The sequence below is a fragment of the Chiloscyllium plagiosum genome, unplaced genomic scaffold (assembly GCF_037043375.1).
Source record: "Chiloscyllium plagiosum isolate Xiang-an unplaced genomic scaffold, Cpla_swu_hap1 HiC_scaffold_9, whole genome shotgun sequence".
NCBI classification, from domain to species: Eukaryota; Metazoa; Chordata; class Chondrichthyes; order Orectolobiformes; family Hemiscylliidae; genus Chiloscyllium; species Chiloscyllium plagiosum.
Window position 1 is genome coordinate 55,011,275 of NW_028270147.1, and position 13,744 is coordinate 55,025,018.

Consider the following 13,744-nt stretch of genomic DNA (forward strand, 5'->3'; position numbering starts at 1 on the left):
ACGTTGCCAATAGCATTACCTTGACAGAAACACCTTTTGTTCAATGTCTGTGTAAATGAAGACCTGGGGTAATTAAGTCTGATTGTGAATAAGAAAATAGCTCTTAATTATTTTGCTCATAATTCATTTTTCCAATATTAATTACAAAAATTGTATCCCTATTAATGTTCATTTTTGACAACAGTAAATAACAGGCACATCTGCACACTGAAACTCCACATGTGAAATGCAGGAAGCTGATTATGTCAGTAAAAATAAATGAAGTAGAACCACATTCCGGAGCTTCAACTGGTAATTAAATATTTCTGCTTTCTCTTGGCACCTGTCAGATGAACCTAGTGCTTCACCAACTGTTTGGCAACTGTTCCTATGGTGACTGTTGCATACTTGCACCTTGTCAGTTGGCCGATTTTAACAATTGTTTATAATGAACAACAGTTTAGAATGCATTAAACTCCACTGAAGCCTCTCTTAATCAGACTTGCATCAGTAATTATAGCTCCCATTATTCAGCTTAATCAAAAAAGCTTCTTCAAATATTAGTAGTAAAGAAAACAGTCTTTCCCATGATTCGCCAGATATTATAGCTTAATTTAATTGTCTCTATATACACGTGGAATGACTTAGTTTACCAGTGTAGAGTAAAAATGCTGGAATGTATGTCACATCAATCATCTTCTGAAACAAGAGAGTTATTCATGCAATACAGTACTATGAAGGGTTATGTCCAAACCATAACCTGAATTTATCTCTCAGATTCAACTAAATCTTTCAGATTTCCAATATTTTTCATGTTCGCTCAAAATCGTATTTTTAGAAGTAATATAATGTTGATAAAAGGCAGATGGATATTTTGTTTAATAAAACATAGAAAGAAAATTCCTTTCTCACTGAGGAATCCATCAATTATCATTATGAAGATAAGGAATCTAACTTTAGGTGTCTGTATCAAAGCTGCTTTGAAATCCTTGCCAGTAGGCAATTGAGACCAGTTTGGGGCCATTTCCGATTCTGCACTGTTCCTCCCTCTCTATCCCTGGGACTGAGCACCTGGTACCCAATCTGTATTTTTCACAGTAATATAGTCACAGTATAGTTATAAATGTGGCAGAACATGATGCGAGAACTCCCACTTAGTAGAATTCCATATGATCCAAAAGACCTGAGAAATCTGGTGGCAGGCAAGACGTGTGATTGATACGTCTAGTGTACAAATGGTTATTTATATTGCTATACAGCAGAATATTAAGAATGATTTGTTTCAGAATGTGACTGGGCAATAGTTTCTGAATGTGTAGACCTACCAAATAAACTGGAACCTCAGTGCAGGTGAATAGGTATTGTTCAAACATCAATGACTCTAATGTAGTGATTAAATGCCTCTCCTTATCAATAGATAGAGTGCAAGAAACCATTCTTTACCATGGCAACATTAATCAGTATCCTATTGGACTACTTATAATAGTCATTTAATTTGTTACAGCATATGGAATTAATCCTTTTATCACACTTTGTTGTTTGAGGGAAGCCTATTTACACGTATCACCCAATCTACCAAAGGGGATCATTTATGGTTACGTTAACTATCTCAATACCCCATTGAAATAAAGTAGATCGAGATTTAGAATTCCTAGATTTCCAAAATTTCAATGTCCTCAATTGACTATATGACAGTAGTGTTACTCATTTTAAAATGTTATTGTTTATTTACATGTTAATATATATTAGTCATTGCAGCATTATGATGTTAAAGATATCAGAAAGACAGCAATAGATTAGTCAATGGAAACATTAAACACTAAAACATTTGTAATATTTTTAAACATTATAAGCAGTGAATGGGAATCTCCATATAGACTTGTTGCATTAAAAATTAACCTTTTCAGAACAGGCCATTTATAAGGACAAATTTTGTTAAAACTTACTTTGCAGCAACAGTATATGATTAGGACTCTGTATCCAGAGCCTACAAGGAAAATTAATGTCTCCTCTATATCTTGGTATCCTTGTCCCTCCTGAAAAATGAGCCTGCCTTGGATATTGGTTGGTGCCTTCACTCCCACCCACCCACCCAGACCAGCTTTTGCTTTTCCCCTGTTTCTCTAGTTTTAGCTGAATTTCATGATCTTTAAAAAGTGGCATCCTTGTCCCAACCATTAACTGAAGAGTGTTAATGTGTTTGGTAGAGAATTGAAATCAGATGCCTATGTTTTCTCCACCTGCTGCTATAGTGAAAGCGGTCTTTTGATGAGGTGCAAACTTTTGACTTCCTCCTTCTTCTCCCATCCCCAATCTGGATGTGAGGGGCTTTTAAAGAAATATATATCTGCAGTGCAGGGTGATGCTCGATGGTAGATATCATGCTTCTGCATGTCCTCTCATGGGGAAGAACAGTCTATGTGGAAATATTTCAGGTTAAATTTCAGTGTCATTGAGAGTCTGATTTCAAAGGTGACGAATGATGCAATAACTCAGGAACACCAAAATACAGCATACACTCAGCGTAAACAGGCTAGTTCAAGCCTGGGACAGACAATTCTGCAGATCCATTTCTAGGTCTGCTTTATGTATTTTCTGATCAGCCTGTTCAGTGATGTTGTAACACTGAAGGAGGATTTAATTCTGAAGATGGACGAGGGAGATCCAGTAGATGTAGTGTACCTGGACTTTCAGAAAGCTTTTGATAAAGTCCCACATAGGTTAATGAGCAAAATTAAGGCGCATGGTATTGGGGGCAAAATACTAACTTGGATTGAAAGTTGGTTGGCTGATAGAAAACAAAGAGTAGTGATAAACAGCTCCATTTTGGAATGGCAGGCAGTGACCAGTGGGGTACCACAGGGATCAGTAACGAGACCGCAGCTTTTTACAATATATGTTAATGATATAGAAGATGATATTAGCAATAACATTAGCAAATTTGCTGATGATACTAAGCCTCTCCCTATAACTTAAACCCTCCAACCCTGGCAACATCCTTGTAAATCTTTTCTGAACCCTTTCAAGTTTCACAACAGCTTTCCGATAGGAAGGAGACCAGAACTGCATGCAATATTCCAACAGTGGCCTAACCAATGTCCTGTACAGCCGCAACATGACCTCCAACTCCTGTACTCAATACTCTGACCAATAAAGGAAAGCATACCAAACGCCTTCTTCACTATCCTATCTACCTGCGACTCCACCTTCAAGGAATAATGAACCTGCACTCCAAGATCTCTTTGTTCAGCAACACTCTCTAGGACCTTACCATTAAGTGTATAAGTCCTGCTAAGATTTGCTTTCCCAAAAATGGAATTAAACTCCATCTGCCACTTCTCAGCCAATTGGCCCATCTGGTCAAGATCCTGTTGTAATCTGAGGTAACCCTCTTCAACGTCCACTACACCTCCATTTTTGGTGTCATCTGCAAACTTACTAAGTGTACCTCTTATGCTCGCATCCAAATCATGTAAATGACAATAAGTAGAGGACCCAGCACCGATCTTTGTGGCAACCTCCAGTCACAGGCCACCTCTAGACCACCTTCTTGTGGTCATAGGCCTCCAGTCTGAAAAACAACCCTCCACCAGCACCCTCTGTCTTCTACTTTTGAACCAGTTCTGTATCCAAATGGCTAGTTCTCCCTGTATTCTGTGAGATCTAACCTTGCTAATCGGTCTCCCATGGTGTACCTTGTTGAAAGCCTTACTGAAGTCCATATAGATCACATCTACTGCTCTGCCCTCATCAATCCTCTTTGTTACTTCCTCAAAAAACTCAATCAAGTTTGTGAGACATGATTTCCCACGCGCAGAGCCATGTTGACTATTCCTAATCAGTTCTTGCCTTTCCAAATACATGTACATCCTATCCCTCAGGGTTCCCTCCAACAACTTGCCCACCACCGAGGTCAGGCTCACTGGTCTATAGTTCCCTGGTTTGTCCTTATCACCCTTCTTAAACAGTGGCACCACATTAGCCAAACTCCAGTCTTCCGGCACCTCACCTGTGACTATCGATGATACAAATATCTCAGCAAGAGGCCCAGCAATCACTTCTCTAGTTTCCCACAGAGTTCTAGGGTACACTTGATCAGGTCCTGGGGATTTATCTACCTTTACCCATTTCAAGATATCCAGTACGTCCTCCTCTGTAATATGGACATTTTGCAAGATGTTACCATCTATTTCCCTATAGTCTATATCTTCCATATCCTTTTCCACAGTAAATACTGATGCAAAATTCACATTTAGTATCTCCCCCATTTTCTGTGGCTCCACACACAGACTGCCTTGCTGATCTTTGAGAGGCCCTATTCTCTCGCTAGCTACCCTTTTGTCCTTAATGTATTTGTAAAAACTCTTTGGATTGTCCTTAATTCTGTTTGCCAAAGCTATCTCATGTCCCCTTTTTGCCCTCCTGATTTCCCTCTTAAGTATACTCCTACTTCCTTTATACTCTTCTAAGGATTCACTCGATCTATCCTGTCTATACCTGAAATATGCTTCCTTCTTTTTTCTTAACCAAATCCTCAATTTCTTTAGTCATCCAGCATTCCCTATACCTACCAGCCTTTCCTTCCATCCTAACAGGAATATACTTTCTCTGGATTCTCTTTATCTCATTTCTGAAGGCTTCCCATTTTCCAGCCGTCCCTTTACCTACAAACATCTGCTCCCAATCAGCTTTCGAAAGTTCTTGCCTAATGCCATCAAAATTGGCCTTTCTCCAATTTAGAACTTCAACTTTTAGATCTGATCTATCCTTTTCCATCATTATGTTAAATCTAAAAGAATTATGGTCGCTGGCCCCAAAGTGCTTCCCCACTGACATCTGAGTCACCTGCCCTAATTTCCCAAGGATAGGTCAAGTTTTGCATCTGCTCTAGTAGGTACGTCCATATACTGAATCAGAAAATTGTCTTGTACACACTTAACAAATTCCTCTCCATCTAAACCCTTAACACTATGACAGTCCCAGTCTATGTTTGGAAAGTTGAAATCCCCTACTATTGTTGCCTCCTAATATTTGTCTTGCTACTTGTTGGGGGTCATGCTTGAGTTTTGTCTTCAGTTGCCACTTGACGTTAGTGTTCACTCCCAGACAGCAAGTCTACTTGGCCAAGTGCTGAATGGGGAACAGAATTTTTTTTTTAAAGTTGTGATCTCCGGTGATGAGCTTTGGTTCGTAAGGAGATCAAGAAACTATCTGTTAAATACACTCATGACTTGGCCTCCACAGCCTTCGGCAGTGATGGGTTCTACAGATTCACCACCCTCTGGCTGAAGACATTCTTCCTCATCTTAGTTCTAAAGGACAGTTGCTTCACTTGGAGGCATTATCCTTGGGTCACAGTCCCTCCTGCTTCTTCTCCATTCCCACTTATCCAGGACAGTCAATATTTTGTAGGTTTCAATCTCATTTTCCCTCCACCCCCCACAAACTCCATCAAGTACAGACCGAGAGTGCTCAACAGGTCCTCATGTGACAAGCCCTTCCTCCCTGGGGATGAATATTCTTGTAAACCTCCTTTGAACTTTCTTCAACAACAGCACATCCTTCCTTTGATACGAGGCCCAAAACTGCTCATGATATTCCAAGTGGGGTCTGACCTGAGCCTTATACAGCCTCAGCAGTACATCTCTACTCTTGTATTCTAGCCCTCTTCAAATGATTGCAAACATTGCATTTGCTTTCCTAACTGCCAACTGAACGTGCATGTTAACCTCAAGAGAATCCTGAACTAAGACTCCCAAGTCCCTTTATACTTCAAACTTCCAAAGTCTTTCCCCATGTGGAAAATAGTTTACACCTCTATTCTTCTAACCAAAGCACATGACCTCACACTTTCCCACCTTGTATTCCATCTGCCACTCCTTTGCCCACTTGCTTAGTCTATCCATAACCTTCGACCGCCTTCTGCTTCATCAACACTTCCTGTCCCTCCAAATACCTTTGCATCATCTGGATACTTAGCAACAATGCCCTCAGTTCCTTAATCCAGATTGTTAATGTATAACATGAATAGATGCGGCGTCCAGAACTCCACCCATCACCAGCTGCCATCCTGGAAAAAAAAACCTTTTATCCTTGCTCTCTGTCTTCTGCCAGTTGGCTAATCCTCTGTCCATGCTAGTAACTTGCCCTTAATACCATGGGGCTCTTGTTTAGCAGCCTGCTGGGCAGCACTTGTCAAAGGCCTTCTGGAAATCTAAATACATCATGTCCACTTGGAGCTCCTTTGTCTAACTTCCTCATTACCTTAAACAACTTTAAATAGATTTGTGAGGAATGACCTCCCTTTGACAAAGCAGTATTGACTCCATGGTATTTTAACATGTCCTTCCAAGTATTCCACAATCTCATCCTTAATAGTGCACTCTAAAATCTTACCAATGACCAAGGTTAGGCTAACTGGACCAAAATTCCTGTCTTCTGCCTTCCTCTCTTCTTAAACAGAGGTGTTACATTAGATATTTTCCAGTCATCTGGAATAATTCAGAAAAGAAGTGAGTCAAATAGTCAGGGCATGCAGGGACAAAGCAGAGAACAAGGTAGGACTGATAAATTAAACTGCATTTACTTCAATACAAGAGGCCAACAGGGAAGGCAGATGAACTCAGGGCATGGTTAGGAACATGGGACTGGGATATCACAGCAGTTATAGAAATGTGGTTCAAGGATGGACAGAACTGGCAGCTTAATATTCCAGGATACAAATGCTACAGGAAGGACCGAAAGGAGGCAAGAGAAGAGCAGGTGGCATTTTTGATATAGGATAGCGTTTCAGCTGTACTTAGGGAGGATATTCCCGGAAGTTATTTTGGTGGAACCGAGAAATAACAAAGGTATGATCACCTGATTGGGATTGTATTATAGACCCCCTAATAGTCAGAGGGAAATTGAGGAACAACTTTGTAAGCAGGTTAGAGTTATCTGTAAGAACAATAGGGTGGTTATGATAGGGGATTTTAACTTTCCAAACATAGACTGAGACTGTCAGGTTAAGGGTTAGTGTTAAGAATTCAGATGGAGAGGAATTTGTTAAGCATGTACAAGAAAGTTTTCTGATTCAGTATGTAGATGTATCTACTAGAGAAGGTGTAAGATTTGACCTACTCTTAGGAAATAAGGCAGGGCAGGTGACTGAGGTGTCAGTGGGGGAGCACTTTATTAGCTTTAATACAGTGATGGAAAAGGATAGACCAGATCTAAAAGATGGGGGAGACATTAAACAAGTATTTCGCGTCAGTGTTTACTGTGGTGAAGGGCATGAAAGATATAGAATATAAAGAAATAGAAGGTGACATTTTGAAAAATGTCCACATTACAGAGGAGGATGTGCTGGATGTTTTGAAACACATAAAGATGGATAAATCCCCAGGACCTGATCACGTGTACTCTAGAACTCAGTGGGAAGCTAGGGAAGCGATTGCTGGGCCCCTTGCTGAGATGTTTGCATCATTGATAGTCACAGGTGAGGTGCCGGAAGGCTGGAGGTTGGCTAATGTGGTGCCACTATTCAAGAAAGGCGGTAAGGACAAGCCAGGGAACTATAGACCAGTGAGGCTGACGTCGGTGGTGGGCAGGTTGTTGTAGGGAGTCCGGATGGACAAGATTTACATGTATTTGGAAAGGCAAGGATTGATTAGGGATAGTCAACATGGCTTTGTGCATGGGAAATCATGTTTTGAGTTTTTTGTTTTGAGTGTTTTGAGCTTTGTGCATGGGAAATTGAGTTTTTTGAAGAAGTAACAAAGAGGATTGAGAAGGGCAGAGCAGTAGATGTGATCTATATGGACTTCAGTAAGGCTTTCGACAAGGTTCCCTGTGGGAGACTGGTTAGCAAGGTTAGATCTCACTGAATACATAGAGAACTAGCCATTTGAATACAGAACTGGCTCAAAGATAGAAGACAGAGGGTGGTGGTGGAGGGTTATTTTTCAGACTGGAGGCCGGTAACCAGTGGAGTGCCACAAGGATCGGTGCTGAGTCCACTATTTTTCGTCACTTATATAAATGTTTTGGATGTGAACGTACGAGGCATGGTTAGTAAGTTTGCAGATGACACCAAAATTGGAGGTGTAGTGGACAGCAAAGAAGGTTACCACGATTACAGTGGGATCTTGATCCTCAGCCAATGGGCTGAGGAGTGGCAAATGGAGTTGAGTTTAGATAAATGCGAGGTATTGCATTTTAGAAAAGCAAATCTTAGCAGGACTTAATGGTAAGGTCCTAAGGAGTGTTGCTGAACAAAAAGACCTTGGAGTGCAGGTTCATGGCTCCTTGAAAGTGGAGTCTCACATAGTTAGGATAGTGAAGAAGGCGTTTGGTATGTTTTCTTTTATTGGTCAGAGTATTGAGTACAGGAGTTGGGAGGTCACGTTGCGGCTGTGTAGGACGTTGGTTAGGCCACTTTTGAAATATTGTGTGCAATTCTGGTCTCCTTCCTATTGTAAGGATGTTATGAAACTTGAAAGGGTTCAGAAAAGATTTACAAGGATGTTACCAGGTTGAAGGATTATAGGGAGAGGCTGAATAGATTAGGTTTTAAGATTAGGTTCCCTACAGTGTGGAAACAGGCCCTTCGCCCAACCAGTCCACACCAACCCTCTGAACAGTAACCCACCCAGACCCATTTCTCTCTGCCTAATGCACCAAACACTATGAGCAATTTAGCATGGCCAATTCACCTGACCTGCACATTTTTGGACTGTGGGAGGAAACTGGAGCACCCGGAGGAAACCCACGCAAACATGGGGAGAATGTGCAAACTCCGCACAGACAGTCACCCAAGGCTGGAATCGAACTGAGGATCCTGGCGCTGTGGAGGCAGCAGTGCTAACCACTGAGCCACCGGTGGGGCTATTTTTCCCGGAGCATCGGAGGCTGAGGGGTGACTTTATAGAGGTTTATAAAATCATGAGAGGCTTGGATCGGGTGAATAGACAAGGTCTTTTCCCCGGTGTGGGGGAGTCCAAAACTAGAAGGCATAGATTTAGGGAGAGAGGAAAGATGTAAAAGGGTCCTAGCGGGCAACTTTTTCATGCAGAGGGTGGTATGTGTATGGAATGAGCTGCCAGAGAAAGTGATGGAAGCTGGTACAATTGCAACATTTAAAAAGCATCTGGATGGGTATATGAATAGGAAGTGTTTAGAGGGACATGGGCCAAGTGCTGGCAAATGGGACTAGATTAGTTTGGGATATCTAGTCGGCATGGGCGAGTTCGACCGAAGGATCTGTTTCCGTGCTGTACACCTCTGTGACTCTATGACTCTAACTTTCCTGACTCCAGTGATTCCTGAAAGATCACCAGTAATGCATTTCCAATCTCCTCAGCTATCCCCTTCAAAACCATCTGGACTGGGTGATTTAGCCAATTCAGACCTTTCAGCTTCCCCAGCACTTGCTGCTTAATAATGACCATTACACTCACCTCTGCCCCCTGACTCCCTTGACGTTCTGTGATGCTGCTGATGCCTTCTCCCCTGAAAACTGATGCAAAGTAATTATTCCTCTCCTCCGCTATCTTTGTTCCTTGTTACTACTTCAGCAGCTTCATTTTCCAGGTGTCTAGCGTCCACCTTTACCTCTCTTACCTAAAATCTCTTGTAATCTTTTTTCTATTACTAGCTAACTTACACTCATTTAATCTTTTCCCTGCTGATTTTTAAAAGGCTTCTCAAATCCTCTGGCTTCCCAATAAACATCACCACATTCTTTGCTTTACTTTTGCTTTTATGCTGACCCTGATCCCCCTTGTCAGCCATGGTTATCTCATCATTCCCTTAGTATTTTTCTTCCTTGGGTTGAATTTATGCCATGCCTCCTGAATTATCCCCAGAAACCCTTGCCATTGCTGCTCCCACCATCTTCCCTGCTCGGCTCCACCTCCAATCAACTCTGGTCAGTTCCTCCCTCACGTAACCTTTGTAGTTACTTTTACTCAGTTGTAATACCATTACATATGATTCCAGCTTCACCCTCTCAAATTGCGGGGCCAGTTCGATAATATTATGGTCAGTGTCCCCTGGGGTTCCTTCACCTTAAGCTCCCTAATCAAGTCTGCTTCATTACACATCACCAAATCCAGAATAACCTGTTTGTGAGTGGGCTCTACCACAAGCTGCTCCAGAAAAAAATCTTTTGGATATTCCATGAACTCCTTTTCTTGAGATCCACAACCAACCTGATTTTCCTAGACCACCTACATGTTGAAGTCCTCCAGGATTATTGTAATAGTGCATTTCTTACATGACTTTTCTATCTTCTGATTTATTTTCTTCTCCATATCCTGACTACTGCTAGGAGGCTTGTACATAACTCCCATCAGGTTCTTTTTTGCCTTTATGGTGCCTCAGCTCTACCCAAACAGATTTACAGCCCGAGCTATGCAATTCACTCGGGCTCTGGTCCGGTGGCCCTAGCATGATTCAGGTAGAGCCCGTCACATCAGAACAGCCACCCCTTTCCCCAGTACAGGTGCCAATGTCCCAAGAATTTAAACTCGTTTCTCCCACACCAAACATTAGATGACCTGTTTATTGATTTTAGTCTTGTTTACCCTGAGCTAATTTGCATACAGTTCAGGGAGTAATCCAGAGATTAATGTCTTTTTGGCTCTGCTTTTTTTGTTTAGCCCAGAGTTGCTTATTTCCTTCAGCACAGCGTATTTCCTCTTTCTATCTGTATTGTTGGTACCTTTGTGGACCATGACAACTGGACATTTTCCCTCCCCGTCCAAGTTCCTCTGCAGCCCAGATGCGATATCCTGAACTCAGGCATCAGGCAGGCAACACAGCCTTCAGGACTCTCGATCCTGGCTACAGAGTACAGCATCTGTTCCTCTGATTATACAATCTCTCATCCACACAGAGAGCAAGAATCTCAAACCTGTTAGACAAGCTCAAGGGTTGAGGCTCCTTCAGCACTGCATCCTGGATCCCTCCACTTGCCTTGTTCATAGTCACACCTTCCTGTCCCTGACCACTGACCAAATTTAAGTTAGTTAATCTGAGTGTGTGACTGCGTCCTGAATCACAGCATCCAGGTAACTCTCCCCTTCCCCGATATGTCACAGTGTTCAACCAGCTCATCAACTCTGAGCCAGAGTTTCTCAAACAGCCAACACTTGCTACAGATGTGATCACTCTAAACCACAATGGGTTCCACCAGTTCCCACATCTGCAGTTAGAACACATCGCCTAGCCTAGCATCTCTCTTTTAATTACTTAGTATGAAATTTTAAAACCAACTTAAGAACTGATAAAGGGGGAAATTTGGAAGGTATGTCAAGGAATTAAATTGAGAGGGGCGTTCAGAAGCCCAGATGCTAGGGGTACCAGCAGGATCTTGGAGAATGGAGCTAGACAATTGGGAGCAGAACGGAGTGACAGGGCTGAGGGTACCAAGGAAGAATGGGAGCTGCCTGAGCAATTGGGCTTGCCTCCATTGTTGTGTTCTCTCAGGTACAAGAGTTTATCAACAGCACACATGCCACACTCGGATCTCCCTGGCATCATACAGCCAAATTCCTCCACAGAAAGGGATTTCACTTGCTCAATATACAGCTCATTTGTGGCCATCGGCAACAATTCCTGTAGGAAGCTGTCATGACACTTGCATTCGCACAACTTTCAGATTTTCTGAAGGCATCCTTCCTCACATCATCTCCAGTCTCTAGTCCTAGTCCTAGGGTGTCCACAGAAGGCATGGCTAATGACCCTGTGCAGAGTCCTGAGACGGTTGCTGAACAGCAGACTATGCTGCCAGTTCCACCAATTGTGTCATCCTTGAAGAGACAGTTGGTCTGCAGAAGATGCTGCTCTGTTGCTTCAAGCATTTGCAAGAAGTATTCCGGTGCTTGCTGGACCACATCACCAGGATAATGATGACTGCTCTGCAATCCATAACCTAGCTTAATGATGGGGCGAGAACATGGCAGATGCAGAGATAAGTTAGTCACATGTCTCCTGAGACAAGGAAGAAGGGTAGTCTGATGGAGATGTGAAGGTGATGATGTTGCTGCTGAAGAAATCAGGGCAGTAGTGAGACATACAGGCCGGACAGAACTGAAATGAGATTTCTGGGTTTTGTTGGGTGACTATTTGAAGGCAGGGATGTTCTGTGTGAGTCTGATAAACTATGAGATAATCGTCTTTTAGTTGACTCACTAATAATCCTAATTTTACATCCTACCAATAGCTAGCAGGATTCCTGCATCAGGTCCTACCAGCCCCCTTACTGAATTGGGAACAGTTTTCCAATGCTGGAATCAGAATCCTGTTCAATTTCCTACATTCCCCCATTATCACGCCACTTTGGACTCCATTAAATTCAGACTTATTTGGTCTCCTATTTCTGGACTTGCTCGCCAGGAGAAACAGCATCCCAACATCAACACGATCAAGTTATTTAAGGCCTTTGTATGTTCGATGAAATCACTGTAAACTTCGCTAAGTGCCAGGGAGTAATGAGTTTATATAATTGAAGCAAAATTTCCCTCCATTTATATACCTGTATTCTTCCAATAAGGGCTAATATGGCATTTGCCTTTCTAATAGGTTGCCAGATCTATGTCTCACATATAAGAATGCCTAAATGTCTCTGCCAATATTTATTAGTCTTTTTTTAAAGTAAAGCTTCGTTTCCTTTCTTTCAATGCAGTCTGTAGTTATTTGTGTCCTCACGGTTTGCTTTCACGCCTAACTTTGTTTTAGAGTCATAGAGATGTACAGCACAGAAACAGATCCTTCGGTCCAAATCATCCATGCCGACAAGATATCCTAACCTAGTCAAGTACCACTTGCCAGCACTTGGCCCATATCCCTCCAAAACCTTCCTATTCATATACCCATCCAGGTGTCTTTTAAACATTGCAAATGTACCAGCCTCCACCACTGCCTCTGGCAGCTCATTCCATACACGCACCACTTTTTCGTGAAAAAGTTGCCCCTTAGGTCCCTTTTATATCTTTCACCCTAAACCTATGCCCACTAGTTCTGGACTCCCCCACACCAGGGAAAAGACCTTGTCTATTTATCCTATCCATGCCCCTCATAATTTTATAAACCTCTTTGGGGTCACCCCTCAGCCTTCGACGTTCCAGGGAAAGCAGCCCTAGCCTATTCAGCCTATCCCTATAACTCAAACCCTCCAACCCTGGCAACATCCTTGTAAATCTTTTCTGAACCCTTTCAAGTTTCACAACATCCTTCCAATAGGAAGGAGACCAGAATTGTATGCAATATTCCAACAGTGGTCTAACCAATGTCCTGTACAGCCGCAACATGACCTCCCAACTCCTGTACTCAGTACACTGACCGATAAAAAAAAGCATACCAAACGCCTTCTTCACTATCCTATCTACCTGCAACTCCACTTTCAAGGAATAATGAACCTGCATTCCAAGGTCTTTTTGTTCAGCAACACTCCCTAGGACCTTACCATTAAGTGTATAAGTCCTGCTATGATTTGCTTTCCCAAAATGCAGCAACTCACATTTATCTGAATTAAAGTTTATCTACCACTTCTCAGTTCATTGGCCGATCTGGTCCAGATCCTGTTGTAACCTTCGCTGTCCACTACACCTCCAATTTTGGTGTCATCTGCAAGCTTAGTAACTATACCTCCTATGTTCTTATCCAACTCAATTATATAAATGATGAAAAGTAGTGGACCGATCCTTGTGGCATTCCACTGGTCACAGGCCTCCAGCCTGAAAAGCAACCCTCCACCACCACCACCCTTTGTCTTCTACCT

At 42.3% G+C, this 13,744-nt stretch overlaps 1 protein-coding gene across 1 annotated transcript in view; it reads left to right on the plus strand.

Moving 5' to 3' along the window:
* The window catches only part of LOC122554382 (disabled homolog 1), a 697,887-nt gene that overhangs the window by 44,171 nt on the left and 639,972 nt on the right, over positions 1-13,744 (plus strand). The window lies entirely within an intron of this gene.